This window comes from Procambarus clarkii, unplaced genomic scaffold (assembly GCF_040958095.1).
Source record: "Procambarus clarkii isolate CNS0578487 unplaced genomic scaffold, FALCON_Pclarkii_2.0 HiC_scaffold_113, whole genome shotgun sequence".
Classification (NCBI taxonomy): domain Eukaryota; kingdom Metazoa; phylum Arthropoda; class Malacostraca; order Decapoda; family Cambaridae; genus Procambarus; species Procambarus clarkii.
In genome coordinates, this window is record NW_027189146.1 from 1,920,679 (window position 1) to 1,941,504 (window position 20,826).

At 46.3% G+C, this 20,826-nt stretch overlaps 1 non-coding gene across 1 annotated transcript; it reads left to right on the forward strand.

The window, feature by feature from the left end:
* The first annotated feature begins 20,367 nt into the window (after window positions 1-20,367).
* Window positions 20,368-20,486, forward strand: LOC123747682 (5S ribosomal RNA). Its single transcript, XR_006771700.1, has one exon. It is a non-coding gene; the product is annotated as a 5S ribosomal RNA (ribosomal RNA).
* Window positions 20,487-20,826: the final 340 nt, after the last annotated feature.

A 20,826-nucleotide genomic window follows, 5' to 3' on the forward strand; every position in this document is an offset into this window, starting at 1 on the left:
AGGGAGGCGGCATTTTCTGTTGTCCATTGGTTGACACGTTCAAAGTGAGTGTTGTTGAAGGCTCTGCTGTTTGAAGCTGTGAGTGTCTTTTTCCAGACTGCGCCCATGAGGTCAGCCTGATCCTGTGGGTCTTCTATTTTTTCTTGCTGCTCCTCTTCATCTTCGTCAAGGAATGTGTGTACAAGGTGGGTGAGGCTGGGGTTAACTGATCCCAGGAGCTGTCTGATCTTGCGCCAGAAAGTAGCCGGCTCCCTTTTGTACTGGTTGGCCTGTCTCACCAGGGTTCCCCAAATGTGGCTCTTGTGGGTCAGCGTAAGGTCTATGGTTTCCCTTCTGAGTGTTTGTAGGGTCAACGCTGGTGGCTGGCCAGTTTGGTAGTGGCTTTGGCAGGCTCGCTGGTACTCATTCATTTTGCCTCTGATTTCTCGGGTCGGCTTATATTGGTGGTAAGTCCTTGTGGTGGATATTTCACAAGTGGCCTCGGTTGCAAGCTGGATCCGGTTGTGGATGGTGTTTACTGCTTGGTCGATTGTTTGGGTTGGGAGGTTCTCGAACTCAATGATGGGGTCGTCAGCAAGGAAGGTGTCATATTCACGGGCACGTATGGTTCCCAGTCTGGGCCTGGGTGGTGCCACATATCTGAAGGGGGCTGCTTGGAGGGATGTGACCACAGGGATGTGGTCCGACCCCACGTTCTTGCCTGGGGTTACTCTGCAGTGGAACAGGTCACAATCTCTGTTGGTCAGCACTATGTCAGGGGTGCCCCTCTGGTTGCCCGCAAAGAACGTCTTAAAGTGGGGGCCTTGGAAGGAGAGGTCCCGGTTTTGCATTAGATTGAAGAGCTGCCTGCCCTTGAGGTCTGGCCTGGCAGGTGCGTTGAATAAGGCCTGATGGTGGGCATTCAGGTCTCCTGCGATGATAGTGGGGAGATTCCTGTCGAGCAGCTTGTTCAGAGGGATGGAGGGGAGGTAGGCCAGTCTAGGTGGTAGATATGCGGTGCAGACGATGAGGGGGCCGTGTGAAGTGGTGAGTTCTATTGCAAGAAAGTTGTCGTCTTCTACGAGGATGGGGCGGTAGGAGAGTCCTCTTCTTATTAGTATTGCCACCCCACTGAACCTACCCCTGTTGACTTCCCTGGTGGAATATCCCCAGATGGAGATGTGCTGGTCCTGTCTGGCCGCTGTTTCATTGAGTAAGATTACATCTGGGTTAAGTCTGGCTACTTCCAGAGTGAGAAGGTATCTGTTGTTGAAGAAGTGTCTGATGTTCACCTGAAGGATTGTGATCCCCATTATTGACTATGAGACGGAAGTGTTTGTTTGGCTGTAGTGCCAATGTTGTTACATTCGGTTTGGTCGCTTCTGTTTGTGGAGGAGGGGGGTAAAGCTGTTGAGCCAGGTAGTCTTGTTCCTGGTTCCGGTCGGGGATTGGTTGGGTTTGGGGTTTACCATACGTTGCTGTGCCATTGGGGGGTCCTCGGTGTCACTGCTGTTCATGATGTCGACATCCGTGGTGCTAGAGTCGCTCTCTGGTGAAGAGTTGTGGGGGTTGCTTGCCCTTGCTCCGTCCACAGGGGATGGGGTTCGGCTGTAAGTGTTGGTCCTAGGCCTCTTGGTAGCAGCGTTGTGTGGAATATATTGTTGTGGGGCTGCGATGTTTGAAGCGAAATTTCCTAGGGCGGATGGGGTTCCGTATGGCAAGGGAGTTTGTGATAGCTTTGAGGACGATCTGATGTGGGAGTGTTTCAGGAAGGGTGGACATAGGTGTTTCCCAGAATGTCGGGGTGGAGGGGCCGGGGTTGTTCAGGGAGTTTGGAGTCTCCTGGGCGTTGGTAGAAGGCCATGGGGGCGAGGAGTACTAGGGTTGGGGTTGTTGGGTTGTGCTTGGGCCTGGCCGGCGGTTGTTGTGATGTTAGGAGTCAAGTAGGCAAGCGAGTCCTCGGACATATGGACAGGGGGTAGGCCATTGTCTTTCCTAAGTGAGTTCCAGAAACCTAGGAGCTTCACTGGGTTGTCTGGAAATTGGATTTGAGCAAATGTTAGGAGTTCGGCCCCTAAGCTGGGCTTGGGATCGGGGTTTGGTGCAAGAGAGTTAGGTGTTGGGGCCTGTTGTGTTTGATTCTGGGTTTGCTCTGGTATAACCGTGGGGTTATGGGGGTGTTGGGTGCTTTGGTGTCCCACTTGGGCCACCGACTGGGCCTGTTGTTGGTTAGGGATGCCCCAGGCATTTACTGGTGGAGGAGGGGCAGGGATGGTAATAGCTGCCTGTTGGCGGGCTGCTGTCTCCTGTTTCATGCAATTGCTTGATTGCCTCTTGCCTGCGAGGACAAAGATGCGAGATTGCAATGTGTGGACCATTGCATAGAGCACATTTGGGTGTTGGGTTTGTGCATTCCCTGTAGCTGTGTTCCCCTGTGCACCTGCTGCACTTGGGGGTTCCATTGTTACATGCATTGGAATAGTGGTCATACTGAAAGCATTTGAAGCATTGCTTGAGCTTGTAAAACCTCTGTGGGTGGATTTTGTCAGGTTCAGCCATGATGCCAAATGCAGAAAGGCCTTGTGTGCAGACTTGCGTTGCTTGCTCCGGTGAAGCCAGAGTAAGTTTCAGTACTTGGTTGTTGCGTTGGGTTGTGAATCTGTGGGCCTGAAGTATTTTGACATCCCTGTTTTTCCTCTCTATTTCTGCAATTATTTCATCATTTGAGTGATCCATGATGATGTCATGGATCCTATGTACAAAGATGGTGCGCTGGGCTTGGAATTCGGCAGGGGGGTAGACAGTGATATTCTTCTCCCTTAGTTTGTTCATGGTGTCTGACGAAAGGAGGTCTGGGAGGTTTGCATTGGGTACCAACAAGATGGCTCCATTCGTTATTTTGTACACATTTTTGTAGGTAATCTGGGTGACCTCGTAGATCCACCTCAAGTAGTTGGGCTGGGGTACGACCCCGGCCAGATTCGTCTGTGAATCTGACTTTGGTCGCCATAGCTTGGTGGGCCAGGCAGCCTAATCTAATCTATACTATGGTGGGTGCTGTGAAGTGTCCAGGTAGACTAAGTGGATGGTGGGTGTTAGTTAGGCCGAGGCCTCTAACTTCTAGTTGCTAGGCAACTAGAGCTACTAGACAAGGTGGTAATTGAACCTATCGATAGCCTAAGCCTGCTACAAGGCTGTTAGATGCCCGATCAAACCTCCGCAAGAATTTCAAGAACCCGGTTTTGGCTACCGCTCGGGAATGATCGTTTGGAATGGCGAAATACAAGAGGTAGAAACAGTTTAGAAAGACAGCCTTATTCACTCCTTAATTCTATGATTAGTAGGTTATGCATTGTGTATTGTGTGAGTGTGTGTGTGGTGTGTCTTGGTACAGGCAGGGAGAGAATGGGGAGGAGAGGGTGGGGAATGGGGGGGGAGGGGGTGTGGGATGAAGGATGAGGATGGGTAGTTATTTTATTAGGACATCATACTGCTGTAAGCGTCAGTAGAGCTAGGTTGAGACACAGTACAGGTGCCCCGGCGTGTCTTGACGCCGAGAGAGCTTGTAGTCGACTGGCAGTGAGTGTGGCTGGCTGCTACGCGGCCGGCCGGCTGTGATTGGCTCGCTGGCGCACCAATCCCGAGTGAGGTGGGCGGAGCCAACGCTCAGTTTCTCCTGTAGGTGGCGGGAGCTCCTGGGAGCACGTCTGCTCACGGCGGCTGCTGGCTGGCGAGTCTCCGGCTGCTGGCTGGCGAGTCTCTTTTATCTTTTATGCCGGCCCGCAGATCGAGCTTCGTGTTATATACCCCGCTCAGGATCAAGGGAGTCCGCCACTGACCAATCAGCGCGCTCCGCCACGCGACCCGCTCTGAGCTGAGTCGCGAGCGGGATATAAAAGGAAAGCTCGACTCGCGCAAAAGTTCATTATTGTATCGCAACGCCAGCCAGCACGAGCATCATCATGCCACCCAAGGCATCTGGAAAGGCTGCCAAGAAGGCCGGAAAGGCCCAGAAGGCCATTGCCAAGGGCGATAAGAAAAAGAAGCGCAGGAGGAAGGAGAGCTACAGCATCTACATCTACAAAGTGCTGAAGCAGGTCCACCCCGACACTGGTATCTCTTCCAAAGCCATGTCGATCATGAACTCGTTCGTGAACGACATCTTCGAGCGCATCGCCGCCGAGGCTTCTCGCCTGGCCCACTACAACAAGCGTTCCACCATTACCAGTCGGGAGATCCAGACGGCTGTAAGGCTCCTGTTGCCCGGAGAACTGGCCAAGCACGCCGTCTCTGAGGGCACTAAGGCCGTCACCAAGTACACCTCCTCCAAGTAAACGGCTTACTTACTGCCCTGTGGTGGTGGCTTGGCCTCAAACCAACAAACTCGGCTCCATTGGAGCCACACTTTAATTTCTAAAGAGATTGTGAGTGTTAGACACCAATACTATTATAACAAAAACCTCTGTCACTGAAAGCAAATAGCTATAAAATGAGAATATTTATGAAACTGTCTGTGTGTGTTTCTCTCTCTCAGTCTCTGTCTGTCTGTCTGTCTGTCTGTCTCTGTCTCTGTCTCTGTCTCTGCATGTCTCTCTCTCTCTCTCTCTCTCTCTCTCTCTCTCTCTCTCTCTCTCTCTCTCTCTCTCTCTCTCTCTCTCTCTCTCTCTCTCTCTCTCTCTCTCTCTCTCTCTCTCAACACACATATAAACACTCGGTATCTTTTTTCTAGAGATTAGAGATTCATTGTTATGTTCCACATTAGGATTACTATGCAGGCCACCCTCTTAAGGTTTGAAAATGTCAAGAAAACGGTTAATTTAAAATGTCATCTCCTAACTTAACAGATTAAGCCAGAGGACCAAAAACAGAATAAAACAGGACAGGACAGTATGTCACTTATACAAGCTGCTTTTATTTCTAGTACAGTATGACAATTTTTTTTTTTTTTTTTTTGGAGGGGGGGGGGGGGGGGAGGATCCTTGGCAGTGCATAAGAATGAAAAGCGACGGCGTTTTGTTTGTAAGAGGACAGGTTGTACTACAAATGACTTGATTTATTGATATCACGTGTACAGTGTATGTATGACACCTAAATTATTGTATTTATTTATTTATTATATGTATAGATGAAGGTTAATTCATATGACTGATGCTAGGAATGTCTGAAATCTCCTTAGAAGGATATTTTGGCCCTGAGAAGGGCCGAGTTTGGTGTATACTAGGGTGGTCGTTTTAGCTTATGCACGCTCTCCACGGATACGGCGAGCAAGCTGAATGTCCTTTGGCATGATGGTGACACGCTTGGCGTGGATGGCACAGAGGTTAGTGTCCTCGAAGAGACCGACCAGGTAAGCCTCGGATGCCTCCTGTAAAGCCATGACGGCAGACGACTGGAAGCGAAGATCGGTCTTGAAGTCCTGGGCAATCTCGCGCACCAGACGCTGGAAGGGAAGTTTCCTGATGAGCAACTCTGTGCTCTTCTGGTAACGACGGATCTCACGCAGGGCGACCGTTCCGGGCCTGTAACGGTGAGGCTTCTTCACGCCCCCTGTGGCAGGAGCAGACTTGCGTGCTGCCTTGGTGGCCAGCTGCTTACGAGGAGCCTTGCCTCCCGTGGACTTGCGAGCAGTCTGCTTGGTGCGAGCCATGGTGAACAACTGTGGTTTGTGATGGCCGGATTACGGATTAAAAAGTCCATAGAGCTGGCAAGCAGGGGATGGAAGAACGGGGCGAGGTTGCAGAAATCTTGAGCAAGGATCTGGAGATGAGGTGAAGAGGGGAGATGAAAGATCGGTGGCCCAACCACCGTGGATTTGAGCTTGATCAGATGAAAGTAGAATTGAGTGGGGTGTCATTTGCAATACACACAGAGGCCGGGAACGCAAGCAGCTGGCAGTGGAGGTTTGATGTCAGATGATGTTAAGTCAGTTCGTTAGGAGTCTTCTTTCTTGTTGATTTCACCAAACTTTGATCGTTGTTCTTTTTTTTGGGCTTGTCGGTCTTGGTGGTCACGGTTCGTGTTGATGCTTGAAGGTGATCTTTCCTTGGGGGTGATGGTGTACCGACAGATACGTCCTCATCCGATTCATCAGATGAGTGAGGAGCAGGGGTGTTGACACGCTGGGGTAGATTTCTTGAAGGTTGGGTTCTTGAGGGTTGATGTCTTGAAGGTAGAGTTCTCGGAGGGTGTGTAACAGCGGTAGGTACTGCAGCAGAAGGTGCTGCATAGTCGGTACCCTCTATAGGGTCACACCAAGGGTCGATAGCAGCGAAATTCGCCACTGAGACGGGTGAAGGGACAGCAGCAGCTGGAGAAGCGTGTGGAGCAGGAGCTGACAGTATGTCAGAAAGCGTGGCTGCGTTCACAGTGATGTCATGGTTGGTAACGGGAACTGATGCAGAAGTGGGGGTCACATGAGGCAGAGTCTTGTGAGCTGTAGGTACCCGAACAGGATCTGAGGGCTGCATTGCAGTGGCGGAATCGTCGTCGTCGGATGTAGAGTCAGCATCCTCCTCTACAGGGTCAGTTGTTGGAGATGAACGCGGAGCGTTGAAAACTTCCTCAGGAACAATGAAGGTAGGGAGACCGTTCGCCTTGTACAGAATTTTCAGAAGCCTCACGAATTCTCGGGGGTTATTGCCAGCAGTAATTCTGGCTGTTGATATCAGAGCTTTTACTGTGCTCTGCCCAATTAGCTTTGTCTTTGGTTGGGCCGGTGGCGATGGCTGGCTCGACGAATCGCTGGTTGGCGTTTGGGAGCTGGCTCCCCATTGGCTGGTAGTAGCAGTGGGACGTCCTCCCGGGAGCTCCGGGAAGATGGCGGCTTGGGCGTTGAAACCTGAAGTAGAGGTGGTCGCTGATTGGCTTGTTGCTTCAGAGGTACTGGCTCCGGTTGAAGATGTGGATTTCTCCATGTTTTTAATAGCGTTTTGTCTGTGAGGACAATGTATGGAGATTGCTGGATGATCGCCTTTGCACAGCAAGCAGCATAGTGTTTCAGACTTGCAGATGGAGTAATGGTGGTCAGCTGAGCAGAGGCTACACTTCTGAATCCGCTGGGTACATTTGCTGGTGGAGTGGGTGTACTCGTAGCATCGGAGGCACTGGTTGACGATGTGAAAACGTTCCATCTTCACACGGAAAGGCGGAATGTGAATTCCAAAGCTGTAAACTCCATTTCTGGTAGCCATAGTAGCCGAAGCTACCGTCTCGAAGGTCAGCTTCAGGGAGCGACTTGAATTGAAGAATTGAGCTTGGTGAAGCCGTAGGTCCGGGTTTGATGCCTTGAAGTCGTGCATGAACGCACTATCATCAGCGTCATCTTGTTCCACGATCCATTGACTGAGATCGTGAATAACGACAGAGTGTTCAGCCAGGTACTGGCGTGGGAAGTTGAGACGAAGGTGTTGGTTGGAGAAGTTAGCGCTGTAAGACAGAAGTTTGTCGACTTCCTCCTCACTATAAAAGAAGAAAAGGATGTCCGTGCCTTCCTGCTTGATGTCGTTGGGTGTTACTCCTGCAACGTCTTTAAAGAGCTTCAGGAGAGATGTCTTGGAGAATGGATGTTCGTTGAGGGGCGTACCCCTGATCTTGAAGCGTTTGTGACGCATAATGAGCTTCCTGGAGGCCGATGTATCTCTCTCAAAGACTACACGTCACTGAAGATGGCCTCCCGTCTCTACCCGGCATAAAATACCAAGTTAGGAGTGGGGTCTGACCATCTAGAGAGACGCAAGTCTGCTGCCAATTGTTTATCCACCCTGCAGTACTGGGTGCGAGAGAGAAGAGCTGGAGCAACGCGAGCACGTCCGACCGCGACGGTTGCTAGTTGCTGAGTCCCGTGATGGCCGGCGCCGAAAAATTTTTGCTTATATACGCCGTCTCGAGGCGCTTGCTCGAGCGCCATTGGCTGCTCGACTCGCCTACGTCACCCCGTTGCCCCTCCCCTCCTTCCTCTGGCTGCAGCCAACAGGCAGCTCACCTCAAACACTATTATCGCTGATTTTGCTCTATTTTTTGGATTTGTGCAAAAGTCATTTCACAGAGACGTGAAACAGACGAGTAGGCAACTGCAGTTTTGAAAGCGTTGTGAGAAAGCCGTGTTTCTGCTCGAGTACAAGCATAAAGTAAGGACAGGCAGGAGTTAGGAGTTGCCATGCTACAAGTACGTCCGCTTGACGGGATATAGTCTGGGGAAATCGTGCCGAACCTTGCATTGGCAACGGAAGCAGCAGCACGTCGCGCTCGCAGTGAGATCTAGGCGATACGCTGTTTGAGCGCCCCCGCACCTGCAACCACCTGCCTCTGCATTATTGCAGTTACATGGGACCACCGTTTTGAGGCATCTGACATCACAACCACCACAGTGATCCAACAGCATCGATTTAACAACAGCCAGAGATGCAGAGCGCTAGTAGCACCTGTTGCTAACTTGCAAGGTCAGGGCCGCTTGGTCGGCCCAGACGAGCATACTCTCGTGGTAACCCTACCTGGGGCCACATCCTTATCACAGCCATTTCCATCCAAGGCAACACCCAGGCAAACTGGCACACACCTCTTTTTCAGGCAACGACGGCTCTTCCTCTCGGCGTGTTCACGGTTTATGTTACAGCTCTATCAGTGATATAACGTGCAAAGATACATTACCCTAGTGGGCCAACCCGTACTGCCACCCTGAATAAAACCAGGGACAGCTGGATGGCCTAACTTACGTAATGTGTATTGCCGTGCATAGCACTCTTTCTCTCCTCTGCTAAACATTTCTTCCTCTTCAGGCCGGGACCTACCCCCTGTGCGGTGAAAGTGCAGTGGGGTATTCGTCCTTTCCTCCCAGGTGGGGTCACAGCACGTGCTTGCGCCCTGTGTCTCCCTGCCTGGCTTGTTTGCTATGCCGATCCACTGCTAGAACCTCGTGATAGTGCGAGTCAACTAGCAGTGGGGGTTGCCCTTGAGTAACACCTTCAGGACTCACGAATACTTTGTATTTGTGCCGAATCGGGTTCAATTAGCCTGCTAGGAACCCGGAATTACGCCTCTGACAACCGAGCTCCAACCCACAGCTCACGAGCACACTGACCCCCCCACTGAGCTAATGGAATCGCAGTGATTGGCACAAGACACGGGACTGTCAGTAGACAGTGAGTCACAATGGCTCACTGTCTACGGATGACCTACACTGGGAATACACCCATAGACACAGTTGACTGCATCACTACCTTTTACAATGCCACTGGCACACCAGCCACTAACCATATAAAACATGCCAACACAAACACCATCAAATTTCTCATTGCCTCTGAAGACGACCTTTTTGCCTGTTTCAAGGAACCTACTTTCAGAAAACTCACACAAGCTTCACTTACTCCTGTTCTCACTATTGAACAAAAAACTAAATGCTCTGTACTTGTAAGAAATGTCGACAGCTCTGTCCTTTCAGCACCTACTACTATCAATCTCTCTCAAGACATCTCTCACAGGAATGCTATTACTGTAATGGAGATATACCCAGTGCCCAATACAAAACACCTCAAGATCCAATGTTCCTCCCCTACAGAAGCTCAAAAACTCTTGCACCATGGAATTAAAATCCTCCACACCAGCACTCCTCCCTATCTCATTAGTCCAGTTGACTATCTTCCTTTGCTGCAATGCTTTAAATGCTACAAATACAGTCATGAAACCCGGAAATGTAAAAGCCCACAAATTTGTTCAAAATGTTCTGTAGAAGGCCATTTTTACACTCAGTGCTCTGCCAACACTTTAAAATGCATCAATTGCCAGGGAGGTCATTCAGCAGTTGACAAATCTTGCCCTTTGAGAAAGCAAACCCTAAAATCTCTTCGCAATAACCAACCTCGCACTCAAGCACACCCTCATTCCTCTTCTTCAACCTCCCATAACCTATCTCATCACCAAACAGCATCAGCCACATCAATGTCCTATGCCAGTGTCCTTAATGCTTCACCTCACCAGCAACATCATCATAATACTGCACAACAAACTCAGTCCTCTCCACCTCTCTTCCCTCACCCACCACCTCCACCTTATTCTCCTCTTCAGAACCTTGCATATGAACGAGTCACTGCCTGTGTACAAGCTGCTTACTTGAAGGCCAAGGACGATGGCCGTGACTTTGCTGACTATCTTCCAATCTTTCTCACTCATAACGGCCTTCCTAGTATCTCTGTTCCTCCTACTCAACTATTGCGCTCTGCTCCATTCTCGCCTACAGTCCTCACTCCACAAAACACCATGACTTCAGCTGAAGAAAATACTACAGTTCCCCCACAATCTCCTACCAACCCACTCCTGACTGCTACAGAAAACGGTGCCACTGACCAAACAGCACATCCTGGACTATCCCAAACTGAAGCATCCATGTCAAAGGCACTTTCAACCTCTTCTCCCAACATTGTCCTCTCCACTTCCAATCTGACTACTAACACTACAACCTCTGATACCTCTCACCCGGTCCCTGTCAACAAGCCTTCTGTCTCCCTCCATCCCCCAACAACTTCAGTCATTTCTTCTGTAACTCATCTTGTCTCGTCCCGAGCCCGTTCAGCAACCCGTTGTCTTACTCCCACCTCCCGCTGTAAATATCCTACAATTCCTACCACCATCCTCCAAGATGCACCCTCCTCAATAACTGCCCAACTCATTGAATCACGCAACCCTCATGCTCTTGTACATGCACAAAACCCCACCAGCACCCCATCAAAACCTAAAAATTCATAAAGATCATACAGTTTAATGTGCGGGCATATTTCAACATTAGACACATGGTGTCAGATTTTATTGAGATCGAGAGACCTGATGTGCTATTATTAAATAGCACATTCATCACGAACTCATATAAAATCAAACATTATGGCTACACCTCTTACCAGTCACCAGATGAAGCACATGAAGGAGTTGCAATACTCATCCGTTCTTCATACAAACACGAACTCTTACACACTCATTGGCTTCACAAACATTTCCTAGCCATTAAAGTTCATACACAAATGGGGTCTCTCATCATCTGCACAACCTACACCCGTCCTAACACCGACATTCCCATGCAAGATTTCATAACTCTCTTCAACAACTCTCACTTGCCTGTTTTTCTGCTTGCAGACCTCAATGCACAACACCCTACATTCCACCACAATACCACAAATCAGCATGGCAGACAGCTTCACCAAATATACACCCAAAAACATCTATTCTTTCTTGGCCCTGATTTCCCCACTTGTTTCACACATACAGGTTCTGGCCGGCCTGATCTCATATTCACCAACAGACACGGCAGCAACTTGCAACACTTCATTTCACCAGGGCCCATTACGGGCTCTGATCATATTCCCTTAATTCTCACAGTCTCCACAAATCCTATTCTCATCCCCAGCACTCCTCAATTCTCATACCATAGGGCAAACTGGGACATGTTCAAACAACACATTGATGACACTGATCTCACTTATGAATACAATGACAAACATCACACTGACATCGACACACAAGCACGCAACATACAAGACACCATCATTCATGCAGCAAACATCTCCATCCCTAAAACAGCACACAAACCACATTTCACTTTCACCCCCTCCATTCGCTCCAAACGCCTCTTAGCTTGCTATCACACTAGATTCTTACAAAACATACATCGTCATGGACAAATACTATGGGACCTAACAGCATTAAAAAACCATATCCTTAACAGCCTAGATGAAGACCACACAAAACATTGGAAACACCTTATAGAACAAGCAGAACAATACAGAAAACTGACACCTCAAGAATTCTGGAAACGAATCAAACGATTACAAGGATCAACTCACACACCGTTTAAATACCTTCTAAATAATAACAACAAAATCACTGATCCTGAAGCAGTTCTCAACATTTTTAAACACCACTGGGAACAAATCTTTCACCCACATCCTCCTGAACCATTTGCACGCCCCAACATTGAAATAGTCGAAGACTGGATACACCAAAATAGACAAGCAACTACACCAGACGACCTCATTCACCTTGAAAATCTCAATTCAAACACTGAACTACAGACTCCCCTAACTCTAGCTGATGTCAAGACAGCTCTCATGGGCACTCGTCGTAGAGCCCCTGGTGCGTCTGGCATTGGACATATCCTTCTTAGACAACTCCCTGCTTCTATCATTACTGCTATCACTAACCTATTCAACGCCTCCCTTGCCTCTGGGTACTTTCCACTCAACTTTAAGTCTGCCACAGCCGTTCTTATTCCAAAACCTGGGAAACCCCACACTGACCCAAAGAACTATAGACCCATCAGCCTTCTAGAGACACTTGGCAAAGTCTTTGAAAGGCTGATCAACCAGAGACTTAGAACGCACCTTGAACACAATGACTTACTCACTAACAAACAGTTTGGATTTCGGCCTCACCGGTCCACTCACGACGCCTTAAACATCATGACTAACTACCTCAGTATCAATCAGCACCAAAGACTTAAGACTGCACTCATCACTAAGGACGTTGAGAAGGCCTTTGACACTGTTTGGCATGACGGCTTAAAATTCAAACTATGCAACAACTTTAATCTTCCTCTCATCACCACCAAACTTCTTTCGAACTACTTAGACAATAGGACAATGAGAATTAAGTTCCTCCAACAACTCTCTGACTACTTCAACTTAAACGCCGGTGTTCCCCAAGGTTCTGTTCTTGCCCCAACACTCTACATCCTATACATAAACGACATTCCTGACCCTGTTCATCACACTTCATTAACCATATGTTATGCTGATGATGTCTCTCACCTTGTCACCAGCAACACCATTGATACACTAACAAACAGAGCACAAACAGAACTTGATGTTGTCACTGAGTGGGAGTACAAATGGCGTATAAAAACCAACTCCAGCAAATCTAAAATCACCTACTTTTTCTGTAAAAGAACTATTCGCCCAATTCCTCTCAAACTCTATTCATACACTCAAAATCCTACTTATATCTCTGTATCTCCCTCCTCCACAGTCCTGGGACTCACATTTGATCGACAACTACTCTTTCACACACACATAACACAGAAACATGCAATAGCTCTTCAAGCCATGAAGAAACTATACAGACTTAGATTTGCAAAACCTGACACAAAAATGCACCTTTACAAAGCACTTATTAGACCTCTCCTAACATACGCTCCACTAGCTCTTTCTCTATCTGCACGCACTAACAAAATAAAACTTCAAAGAATACAGAATAGAGCACTAAGATGGGTACTCAACACCCGATGGCAAGAGTTAAATACCAGTCAAAGTCTCCATGAAAGTACTAACATTCCTGCCCTAAATACCTACTGGAAAACTCTATCAGACAAACAAATCGATAGACTACTCACTCATCATGAACAACACATTGATTTTCTCCTACACACTCTCAGACTACCACGAAACAATCATGACCTCTTCTCTACCATCCATGATCCTCTTCCTAACTCTGTATTTCGTTAAACTTTAGCTCTCAACACCCAGCATCCACTATCATTACATATTCAGCTCTCAACAACCAGCACAAACAATCCGTAAAAAAGTTCAGCCCTGACGCTCTTGAGCCAATCACTGTGATGTTGTGAGTTTGTGATGTCCCGATGTTGTCACTGAAAACACCCGACTGAGTCCCTGCCTCGAAAGCCGCAACCTAACGACACGCAGCTGGGTTTAGCCCTGGCACTTTTTCTCTTACAAATCTTCTTCCTCTCACCCCCCCTTATCTTCTTCTGTCCCCACTTCCAAACTCGCCCCTATGGGCATCTTCTCCTGTATTATTCTGATTTCTATTCCGAACCTTGCATATGAACGAGTCACTGCCTGTGTACAAGCTGCTTACTTGAAGGCCAAGGACGATGGCCGTGACTTTGCTGACTATCTTCCAATCTTTCTCACTCATAACGGCCTTCCTAGTATCTCTGTTCCTCCTACTCAACTATTGCGCTCTGCTCCATTCTCGCCTACAGTCCTCACTCCACAAAACACCATGACTTCAGCTGAAGAAAATACTACAGTTCCCCCACAATCTCCTACCAACCCACTCCTGACTGCTACAGAAAACGCTGCCACTGACCAAACAGCACATCCTGGACTATCCCAAACTGAAGCATCCATGTCAAAGGCACTTTCAACCTCTTCTCCCAACATTGTCCTCTCCACTTCCAATCTGACTACTAACACTACAACCTCTGATACCTCTCACCCGGTCCCTGTCAACAAGCCTTCTGTCTCCCTCCATCCCCCAACAACTTCAGTCATTTCTTCTGTAACTCATCTTGTCTCGTCCCGAGCCCGTTCAGCAACCCGTTGTCTTACTCCCACCTCCCGCTGTAAATATCCTACAATTCCTACCACCATCCTCCAAGATGCACCCTCCTCAATAACTGCCCAACTCATTGAATCACGCAACCCTCATGCTCTTGTACATGCACAAAACCCCACCAGCACCCCATCAAAACCTAAAAATTCATAAAGATCATACAGTTTAATGTGCGGGCATATTTCAACATTAGACACATGGTGTCAGATTTTATTGAGATCGAGAGACCTGATGTGCTATTATTAAATAGCACATACATCACGAACTCATATAAAATCAAACATTATGGCTACACCTCTTACCAGTCACCAGATGAAGCACATGAAGGAGTTGCAATACTCATCCGTTCTTCATACAAACACGAACTCTTACACACTCATTGGCTTCACAAACATTTCCTAGCCATTAAAGTTCATACACAAATGGGGTCTCTCATCATCTGCACAACCTACACCCGTCCTAACACCGACATTCCCATGCAAGATTTCATAACTCTCTTCAACAACTCTCACTTGCCTGTTTTTCTGCTTGCAGACCTCAATGCACAACACCCTACATTCCACCACAATACCACAAATCAGCATGGCAGACAGCTTCACCAAATATACACCCAAAAACATCTATTCTTTCTTGGCCCTGATTTCCCCACTTGTTTCACACATACAGGTTCTGGCCGGCCTGATCTCATATTCACCAACAGACACGGCAGCAACTTGCAACACTTCATTTCACCAGGGCCCATTACGGGCTCTGATCATATTCCCTTAATTCTCACAGTCTCCACAAATCCTATTCTCATCCCCAGCACTCCTCAATTCTCATACCATAGGGCAAACTGGGACATGTTCAAACAACACATTGATGACACTGATCTCACTTATGAATACAATGACAAACATCACACTGACATCGACACACAAGCACGCAACATACAAGACACCATCATTCATGCAGCAAACATCTCCATCCCTAAAACAGCACACAAACCACATTTTACTTTCACCCCCTCCATTCGCTCCAAACGCCTCTTAGCTTGCTATCACACTAGATTCTTACAAAACATACATCGTCATGGACAAATACTATGGGACCTAACAGCATTAAAAAACCATATCCTTAACAGCCTAGATGAAGACCACACAAAACATTGGAAACACCTTATAGAACAAGCAGAACAATACAGAAAACTGACACCTCAAGAATTCTGGAAACGAATCAAACGATTACAAGGATCAACTCACACACCGTTTAAATACCTTCTAAATAATAACAACAAAATCACTGATCCTGAAGCAGTTCTCAACATTTTTAAACACCACTGGGAACAAATCTTTCACCCACATCCTCCTGAACCATTTGCACGCCCCAACATTGAAATAGTCGAAGACTGGATACACCAAAATAGACAAGCAACTACACCAGACGACCTCATTCACCTTGAAAATCTCAATTCAAACACTGAACTACAGACTCCCCTAACTCTAGCTGATGTCAAGACAGCTCTCATGGGCACTCGTCGTAGAGCCCCTGGTGCGTCTGGCATTGGACATATCCTTCTTAGACAACTCCCTGCTTCTATCATTACTGCTATCACTAACCTATTCAACGCCTCCCTTGCCTCTGGGTACTTTCCACTCAACTTTAAGTCTGCCACAGCCGTTCTTATTCCAAAACCTGGGAAACCCCACACTGACCCAAAGAACTATAGACCCATCAGCCTTCTAGAGACACTTGGCAAAGTCTTTGAAAGGCTGATCAACCAGAGACTTAGAACGCACCTTGAACACAATGACTTACTCACTAACAAACAGTTTGGATTTCGGCCTCACCGGTCCACTCACGACGCCTTAAACATCATGACTAACTACCTCAGTATCAATCAGCACCAAAGACTTAAGACTGCACTCATCACTAAGGACGTTGAGAAGGCCTTTGACACTGTTTGGCATGACGGCTTAAAATTCAAACTATGCAACAACTTTAATCTTCCTCTCATCACCACCAAACTTCTTTCGAACTACTTAGACAATAGGACAATGAGAATTAAGTTCCTCCAACAACACTCTGACTACTTCAACTTAAACGCCGGTGTTCCCCAAGGTTCTGTTCTTGCCCCAACACTCTACATCCTATACATAAACGACATTCCTGACCCTGTTCATCACACTTCATTAACCATATGTTATGCTGATGATGTCTCTCACCTTGTCACCAGCAACACCATTGATACACTAACAAACAGAGCACAAACAGAACTTGATGTTGTCACTGAGTGGGAGTACAAATGGCGTATAAAAACCAACTCCAGCAAATCTAAAATCACCTACTTTTTCTGTAAAAGAACTATTCGCCCAATTCCTCTCAAACTCTATTCATACACTCAAAATCCTACTTATATCTCTGTATCTCCCTCCTCCACAGTCCTGGGACTCACATTTGATCGACAACTACTCTTTCACACACACATAACACAGAAACATGCAATAGCTCTTCAAGCCATGAAGAAACTATACAGACTTAGATTTGCAAAACCTGACACAAAAATGCACCTTTACAAAGCACTTATTAGACCTCTCCTAACATACGCTCCACTAGCTCTTTCTCTATCTGCACGCACTAACAAAATAAAACTTCAAAGAATACAGAATAGAGCACTAAGATGGGTACTCAACACCCGATGGCAAGAGTTAAATACCAGTCAAAGTCTCCATGAAAGTACTAACATTCCTGCCCTAAATACCTACTGGAAAACTCTATCAGACAAACAAATCGATAGACTACTCACTCATCATGAACAACACATTGATTTTCTCCTACACACTCTCAGACTACCACGAAACAATCATGACCTCTTCTCTACCATCCATGATCCTCTTCCTAACTCTGTATTTCGTTAAACTTTAGCTCTCAACACCCAGCATCCACTATCATTACATATTCAGCTCTCAACAACCAGCACAAACAATCCGTAAAAAAGTTCAGCCCTGACGCTCTTGAGCCAATCACTGTGATGTTGTGAGTTTGTGATGTCCCGATGTTGTCACTGAAAACACCCGACTGAGTCCCTGCCTCGAAAGCCGCAACCTAACGACACGCAGCTGGGTTTAGCCCTGGCACTTTTTCTCTTACAAATCTTCTTCCTCTCACCCCCCCTTATCTTCTTCTGTCCCCACTTCCAAACTCGCCCCTATGGGCATCTTCTCCTGTATTATTCTGATTCTGATTCCGAAATTTTATTATTCACACAACTTCAACACCATGACTGGACGCGGCAAGGGAGGCAAGGGACTCGGAAAGGGTGGCGCCAAGCGTCATCGTAAGGTGCTACGTGACAACATCCAGGGCATCACCAAGCCCGCTATTCGTCGCTTAGCTCGTCGTGGCGGCGTGAAGCGTATTTCGGGTCTCATCTACGAAGAGACCCGTGGCGTCCTGAAGGTGTTCCTCGAGAACGTCATCCGTGATGCTGTAACCTACACGGAACACGCCAAGAGGAAGACCGTCACTGCCATGGACGTGGTGTACGCTCTGAAGCGCCAGGGTCGTACCCTCTACGGATTCGGCGGATAAGAGCTTGGCTAATCCATCGATTCCACCCACCACCACCTCAAAACGGGACCTAATTAGGTCCCTATACTTTTTTACTGAAGGGCTTAATAGACGATAACATAAATTGTTTTGATATCAGCTAGCACATTGGGTCTTATGAAATCTATTTTTTATCCTCGCATGCTTAAAGGGACTCTGATTGGGGAGGGAGGGGTGGGGGGGGGGGGAAGGTTTGTTCCGTTATATACTAGCAGAGCAGGATCATTGGTGGTGGGGGGGGGGGGGGTGAGGGAGAGAGAGAGAGAGAGATCTTTCCCAACTCTTCCTTTTTACATGAGTGAGCTACCCGTTTTATTCATTTTATCCTTCTCAGAGCTGTTTTGATAGTATCCAAATGATGGTAAATGAAAAGGGAGGACACGAATATCTACCCAGAATTCAGGACTGGCAATCGATATGCATGTTTGAGTGCGAATCTTTTTCTCTCTCAACTTAGGTATACGTTTATGTCGTACCTAAAAGCGAGAACCACACTATTGGGACAAGTATGCAAGGCCCAATTTTCCTAACAAGCACAGTTAATTTTGTTATTTTCGAACATTTCTTTCCAAATTGGTTTATCCAATTAACAGTATTATATTAAGATCATGAATTGCTGGGTTAGGTTAGGTTAGGTTAGCTTAGCTTAGGTTAGGTTAGGTTAGCTTAGCTTGGGTTAGCATAGGTTAGGTTAGGTTTGATTACATTTCTATGTTAGATTTAACTCAAATTCAAAACAATTGCAGTCATTCGGCTTGTTAGTCAACTTGCCTCTAATAGGGGCAATTTGTCTAACAAGACTATTTAGTTTTGTGTGCATATATATATATATATATATATATATATATATATATATATATATATATATATATATATATATATATATATATATATATATATATATATATATATATATATATATATATATATATATATATATATATATATATATATATATATATATATATATATATTATAGCTTCAAGACTCCGAACCAATATAGAAGCATCAAGAGGAAGTGCTTGTGTTATGGGCCAATAGGCCTTCTGCAGTTACTTCCATTCTTATGTTTTTATTCCCATTGGTTCGTGTTTTATCTTGTGTAAATGTCAATCACCTCACCCAAAACTTTGGTACCATATCACCTCACCCATGTATGTGTGTATATATATATATATATATATATATATATATATATATATATATATATATATATATATATAATATACAGAGTAAATCTACCCCAAAAGTAATGATTTATTTGTCTACAAAACTAAACTCTTTTTGGAATCATATGAGGCCCCTCCACTGAGGGGGGAGGCCTGGATGTTTATTGTCATGTGTATTCATGCTGCTTGCATGTCGTCGTTTATTTTGCCTTTGTTGTTTTCTTGACAGCTTTCTTTGCCTTGGGTGGTTTGGGAGATTTTGAAGCTCTCTTTATTTTGGGCTTTTTGTTCCCAACAACAAGCTGCTGCTGCTGCTTCTTTTTCAAGGCTGTAGGTGGTTTGTTGCTTGTGGCGGCTTTCTTGGGAGTTACCACGGCCTTCTTTGCTGCTGTAGATGGTTTCTTGGTTGTGGTGGCTTTCTTGGGAGTTAGAACGGCCCTCTTCTCTGCTACGGCCAGCTTGAATGATCCACTAGCTCCACTTCCCTTGGTCTGAACAAGAATGCCGTCAGCCACTGCTTTCTTGAGAAATCTTCGGATGTAAATGGCGATCTTGGCAGCCTCGACTTTGTTGTTGGCAACAACGTACTTCTTGATTGCTTGTAGAGACGAGCCCTTACGGTCTTTGAGTGCTGCGACCGCGGCTAGAACCATTTGACTAGTTTTCGGGTGAGCAACCTGGACGCGAGGTTTCCTGGTGGTGGCCACCACAGCAGCAGCAGCCGCAGCCTTCTTGGTAGGCTTTGCTTCTACCATGATGATGATGAGATAACCAAGGTGATGAGAGACGCTCAGACAGTCACGGGGGAATGATGCTGCCGCCGCTTGAGCCGAACCTATTTATGTGCCGGCACGGTACAGAAGCTGCAACCTGGCAACTCGTCCACCAATCACGACGGTTGGTTTTACGGCTCCGAAACCTGGATCCCATATCTTCTCTAAAATAGAAGCATTTGTTCATGTTCTTTGTAAAAGTATCATAAAGCAGGACAGATGAGACAAATATCATAAAAACTGAAGAGCAGATGAGCACACACATGTATGTATTACAAAAGAAAATCCACAAATTCATTAGAAATTGGCAGGGTAGGCTGAGGAAGTAGGTAGATGTAAAATGTCTGTAAATGGCGAAAGAACATAAACCCAAGACTGAATAAACGATGTTAAATATCCATGCCAAGGAGACAAAAATATGTTAGGATACAATTACCATTAAGACACCACAAGAAGGTCCGTATCCTGCCGTGATGACTAAAAAGAGTTGGTTATTAGCCACAATGTGTAGGCAGTCTCATGCCAACGGCCATACCACGTTGAGAACACCGCTTCTCGTCCGATCAGCGAAGTTAAGCAACGTTGGGTTTGGTTAGTACTTGGATGGGTGACCGCCTGGGAACACCAAATGCTGTTGGCAATAATGTTTTTTGTTTTGTTTTGTTTTGTTTCGTTTGTTTTTGTTTGAATGGCTGGCTGGCTGGCTCCACGGGAAATTCACGGAGTTGTGTGGAATAAGGCCTGGTAAAATGAATTAATATGTATGTCATGTTTAAAACAATCTCGCTTAATATAGTGTGTGAGGCTTTATACAAAAACAAACAACCAAAACAAAACATGTTGTATATATATATATATATATATATATATATATATATATATATATATATATATATATATATATATATATATATATATATATATATATATATATATAGCTTAATCCGGGTTTGAACTCGCAACTCCAAGAATACGCATCA